We start from the raw sequence: 5,879 nt of genomic DNA, 5'->3' as shown, positions 1-5,879 counted from the left end.
TTTTTTTTTTTTTTTTTTTTTTTTTTTTTAATCAGGGAGGGCAGGCCAATAGTTGGAGCAACTACAGGCCTGACAGTCGGTGATGGAAGAGATGCCTACTGAGCACAGGTGTCAGATCTTTTGCAGAGAGATGCTGGTGTGCGTGTGTCTATGCCAGAGTGTAACAGGATCCAGCCCTCTGGGGAGGGGCTGACCAGAACCAGGCAGGGGGTTTCTATCCAGGACAAGTAGGGTCCATTTTCAAGGGAGATGAAATATTTGCAGGGGGTGCTCTGAGACCCACAGCTAATAAATAGGGAAGCGACATGCTTTTGAGCAGGGTCCATGTGGTTAGGGTTGATTTTGATGGGGCTGGGGGGCTTAGAGGTAGACCCCCTGCCCTGGTCAGGCCCCACTCCCTGGCTGGTGGGGGCGGGAGGCCTCTGGAGCTGCAGCTGGAGGGGCCGGGGCAGTGTTGCATGGTGTGATTAACCTACTAACCCAGGGCTCAGCCGGGACGCTGTGGCGTGTGGCGAGGTGCCTGGCCTTCTGCCAACCAACTAACCCACTAACCGGGCCCGAGCATGCCCTACTAACCACCCCTGCAGCCAGATCCTACTAACCATGCAGCTCATGGGCCTTTCAAGGGGCTGAGATATGGGGGCAGCCAAGGCTCCAGAAGGCTCTGCTTACAGGCTGGGATCTTTGTGCAGACCCACGTTCCAGGACAGGGAATGCAAATAAGACTCACCAACTTTGCCACTTCCTGTTGGGTGACTTTGAGTAAGTCACCTCACTTCTCTCAACCTCAGTTTCCTCAGTGGTAGAATGCGAGTTCTGATACCTCACAGGTTGCAGTGAGGATTCCCGTGAATATAAGGGTCTTGGCACATGGCAGATATTTTTTTAAAAAAAGTATGAGGGTGGAGGAAGGCCCCCCAAACCTGGTTGAACACGTCTGCTGCCTAGGCCCTGGCCTCTCTGGGTGTTCTGCACACAGATCCTTCTGCCTGGGGCAAGACACTTGCTTTGAATCCCTGACTGTCACTTCCCCACATTCTTCCTCCGTCTCAGCTTTCTTTTCTGTAGGCAGCTCTTTTATTTGATTACTAACCCGTCTAACCCCGGGGTACCTCAACTGCACCCCGATCATCCCTTAACAAACTAACGGACCTGCGTGCGTTCTTCCTTTTCTCCTAGCGACTCCTGTGTGTGTCTGCTGAGGTGCCCTGTCCGCTGATGCTGTGCTCTGACTTACTAACCCAGCCCCTACTAACACTGTTTTCTCTTCTTACTAACCCCAGCCCTGCCGAGCTCTGGGCTCCCCCCGGGGGCTGGTCCCCCTACTTTTGGCAAGCAGATGACTTGGAACTACTGGCCCTGTATACAGATGTCCCACTTTGCTGCCCCATATTGGCTGTTTGTAAGATCAGAGTCCACTGGGCCAGGTCTAAGGCAGGGGATGGCCCTATTAACAAGACTCAGAGGAGGAGGAGGTGGTCCTGTGGATGGGGGAGGCTGGACTCTTGAGTATGACATCTCTCCTCTGTGCAGAAGTCTGGTTGCCACTGGGAGTAGGTGGGACCAGGGAAACCTCTGGGACGTGAGTGTGGAGGCCTGGGGGTCTAAGACTCTAGACTGTGGAGCTCTGAGCTTTTGTGTCCTTCTCTGGAAGGAAGCTGGGGAAGAATCTTCTCCATTGCTAAGTGACGGGGATAGAAGCTGTCCTGCAAAGGAAGAGGGGGGCGTGTCCCACGAGGAAGGCAGGAGGGGGCGTGCCCGTCACCGGAAATTAGCAGAGGGGCGTGTTCCACACCGGAATTCAGAAAGCGGAGCCTTTCTTACACCGGAAGTCAATGAAGCGGGTCTTTCCCGCGCTAAAAACCACTGAGTGGAGTATTTAGTACACAGGAAGTTGGTCAGAGGAACGCTTCCCATATTTGAAAGCTGAGAAGAGGGACATTTCTGACACCGGAAGTCAGTGAGAGGGCTCTTTCCCACACAGGAAGTCAGCTAGAGAGGCCTCTTCAATCTCTGGAGCTGAGAGAGGTGGGTTTCCCCCACCGGAAGTAGACGTGGGGCCATGACCGGAAGTCATTGGGAAAGATTCATTCCATGCACGGAAGCTAGAGGGCATTAGTTGTCCTGTTGAAAAGGAGGGTTGGGAGGGGGAAGCAACTGTACCCCGGGCTCGGAGTTTGCAGGAGAGAGAAGTGGGGAGCAAGAAATGAACTTCTGGGGCTCACAGGGTTCCGGCAGCTGCTCAGGCCTGCCCGGAATGCATCCCTGGCTTTCTGTTCCCACCCACGTCCCTGCCTCAGCCAGCCTCCCCCAGAGCCCGCCAGCGGCTAAGCCAGGGCCACACCTGGGGGTGATTTCATGCCTCACCTCCAGTAGGCACCTTGGTTTCTTTGGGTTAATCTCTGGCTCCCTTGCACTAACTCTTGCTCTCACCCAGCTAATCCCTGCCTCACCCTGACTGCCCCAGGGGCTGACCACTAACAACCAACCTGGTCTGTCTGGGGGCTCCAGGCTCCTGGCCTGGCCCTGACCGGCTCCTAATTAACCTTTCCTTCACCTTTACTAACTCCTGCCTTCCTGGTCTGTTCCTTTCAGCAGAAACTAATGGCTTGTGGATTTCTTTCTGACTAACAACAGGTCTAACATTCCTTGTTACTGTTAACAGCTTGGATGTTGGCATGGCTGGGAAGGGGCTAACACAGGTTTGAACTTGACTAGCACAGGGAAAAGTGTAGATAATTTTGGACGTGGTGGCTACTCAGAGTCAGAGCAATCAGAAGTCGGTAAAGATGGTAGTTTTCTAAAAGAGGTGCCAGGGCTCAAGTGTGGACCAGGCCTGATAGAGCAGTGGTACCCACCAAGTTGGGGCCAGAAGTATAGCCAGTCTTGCAAGGTTTTAGCCATTGGGCATGTCTTCACTCTTCGTGATCTGGATTTGGTTTCAGTTCTTTAAACAATATAGCCTTATAGCTCCAATAGTTTGCACAAGTAGATGCAGCTCTTATAAACCTTAAAATACCTGTCTGGTGTCTACAGAGCACATGCCATTTTGTATAGAGTCACCCGTCCCCAGGCCAAGGCCTAGAGTCTTCGTTTGGGGACTTTGTGTTTTGGAAGCTCTAGGACATAAAGTTTTAGATCAGAGTATTCAGAAGGGTTATAATTCCATCAGTCATTTACATGTTAGTAGTATAAACTATCTGAGCTTCCTCTTCTAACTTTTAGCTCGTCTAGCATGAACTCTTCTGTGCAATTTAGCTGCACCGAGGAAACGGGATTTTTTCTGGAAGGGACTTTTGATCTCTTTAGACTGAGGGAACGTCCTTTGGGAGTAGAGGGACAGGGAGCATAAGCCAGGGATTCCAGGTGCAGGTAAGAGGTGGCACTAGGTCAAGGTTTTGCTGGCTCAGTCTGGAAGTCAGAGTCTGTGGGAGAAGACAGCTCAAGGCAGGGCCTGGAGGATTGGATCAATTTAGGGATAGGTCAAAGGCTGGCTTGGAGGCCTTATAGGCAGGTTACTTGGGTCATTGAATCCTAGTCCCGTGCTGAGGGCCCTTTTCTCTGGTAACTGTGGACTCAGAGTTAACCAATTGTAGTTGGCAGTAAGGGCCGAAGGGTGATCCAGAGGCTTGAGCTGCAGAAGGCACAAGAGAGAAAAGATGTCTTAGGAAGAGCTCTGAGAAGATGCCTTGGCTGCTGGCAGGGACCTTGGATGGGGTAGAGTCTACACCCAGGAAGTGCCTGCCTGCCACCCTCTAGTGGCTGCCTTACCCCATTTCACTCAAAGCAGGAAGCTCAGAAACACCTCCTATTCCTGAAACCCCTCTTTGTTTAACTGCAAAGATTTGATGCTGCTAAGGACCTACTATGTGTCAGGCACTGCTCTGGGCGCTGGGACCTGCACCTGGGCTTTTTCATCATTGATTGTGCTTTTAGAGCCTAGTGGGAGAGTTGGTGAAGTAGATAGTGATTCAGTGAGATGGTGTTATGATGGGTCAGGGGACTTGGGAACACCCAGGAGACAGACAACATTGATGTGCACCTACTCTGTGCCAGTCATGTGCCAGGCATTGGGGGTGTAGTGGTAGTTAAACACCATTTGGTCTTTAGGAGCTTTAATTCTAGTGTGTTGGGTGGGTACAGGGGGGTGGAATGGGACAGAGAGACACCTAATCTACCTTGGGGTGGCTTTCTGGAGAGGCATCTAAGCTGAGCTCTGGCTGGGTGGAGTGTGGGTGGGGTTGAGTTCCAGGCAGTGAGAGTAGTGGACACCAGTTTCTGGAGATCAGAGAGGATCCAAAGAGGTTCTGGAAGATTCGTGTGGAATGTAGCAAGAGATAGGGGAAATGTACGTGGTGCTGGGTCTGGTTGCCAAGGAGTTTAGATTTTAGCCCTAGGCCTTGGGGAGTCATGGATATGATCTGAGAAAGGGAGATAGTGGATTTGAGTTTTAGGCTGGCCATTTGGCTTTTCCAGCCCAGGTGGAACTCAGAAGAGTTTGCAATGGGGTCTGGCCACATTTTAGCAGAACTGGCCACAACTGAGCAGAACTTTTTGAAACTAGGAAGACCCTTTGGTCCACCTTTTGATGAACGGAATCCATACATGCCTACCCCGTTGGAGGTAGCTCTGCACTGACTGGAAAGTAAAGGGGACCAAGGCGACAGTAAAGGCTCGGAAGGGGAGCAATCTTGAAAACATGTCATCCCGTGGTGGTAGGAAGCCCCTGGAGGAAAGACCAGGGGAAACACAGTCATAGGCTGCAAGTCTACAAGAGAATTCCATTGGGGAGGGAGCCTATTTGTCATGCATGACTGCAAAGGGGAGATACAAGTGTGGAGTAAGCTTGCAAGAGGCTGATCCTGGTCCCAGAGAGGGAAAAATATGCTTTGGTAGGTAGTGAACCTTTTGTTCCCAGAGGCAGAAAGATTGGGACTAGGCCAACGTAGAGATTGGCGATGGTTTTGAGATTCTAGGAGTGTGTGTGCACGTGCGTGCATGTGTGTGTGCATCTTGACAATATTAGAGGAGGCTGAGCCCAAGCAGGCACATTCTCTTCAATCCCTCCCTCATTCAGTCTGCTCTTGAGTCTACTGAACATCAAGCTTGCTATGAGCAGGATCTTAGAGCTGAGGAATTGGCCTCCGAATCTGAACAAGTGTCATAATCCTTTCTTAATAGGTTGTGCTGTGGACCCAATGTGAGGGCTATGCTGGCGTACATGGTGACATATTGAGCTGGGGGATGCTCTCAGGGTGGGGGACTGCTTCCATCCCAACAAAGGCCCTCTTGAGAGTCTATCCAGGGACCCATTGTTTTACTTTAACAGACCAGAAAATATGTTTGTTTTCCATGTCATTACTTCCAGGGGATGCTGAATGTGTGGGCAGAAGTTTCTCTGTAGATTAAAAATCAGATTTTAGTTGGATTCAGCAAAGGAGTGTCAGCTGGATTTTTGTTTCCACCCATGAATGTAGCTGCTTCTGTGTAAAATAACATTTTGTTATTAAAAATCAATTCACACTGGAAACATTGACTGTAGCGTATGAAGCAGAAGGGACGTGCTGTTTAGGGGAAAGGGGGGCAGTCAGTCGTGTTTTCAAGGAGCAGGGGTGGGCTCAGGGAGTCAGCCTTTCCTCAAGAGTGACCCTGGAAGTCAATATAATGGGGTATTTTATTTTTCAATTTGGTAAAATAATCATAACATAAAACTTAACCACCATAATAATTTTTAAGTGAACGTCTTAGTGGTATTAAGTACATTCACATTGTTGTGCAACCGTTATCACCATTGGTACTTATTTTTCTTTTCTTTTGTTTAGAGATGAGGTCTTACTATGTTGTCCAGGCTGGCTTTGATCTCCTGGTCTCAAGCAATC

This window comes from Rhinopithecus bieti, unplaced genomic scaffold, assembly GCF_001698545.2.
Source record: "Rhinopithecus bieti isolate Rb0 unplaced genomic scaffold, ASM169854v2 scaffold_2314, whole genome shotgun sequence".
Lineage (NCBI taxonomy): Eukaryota > Metazoa > Chordata > Mammalia > Primates > Cercopithecidae > Rhinopithecus > Rhinopithecus bieti.
This window is presented reverse-complemented; position numbering follows the sequence as displayed.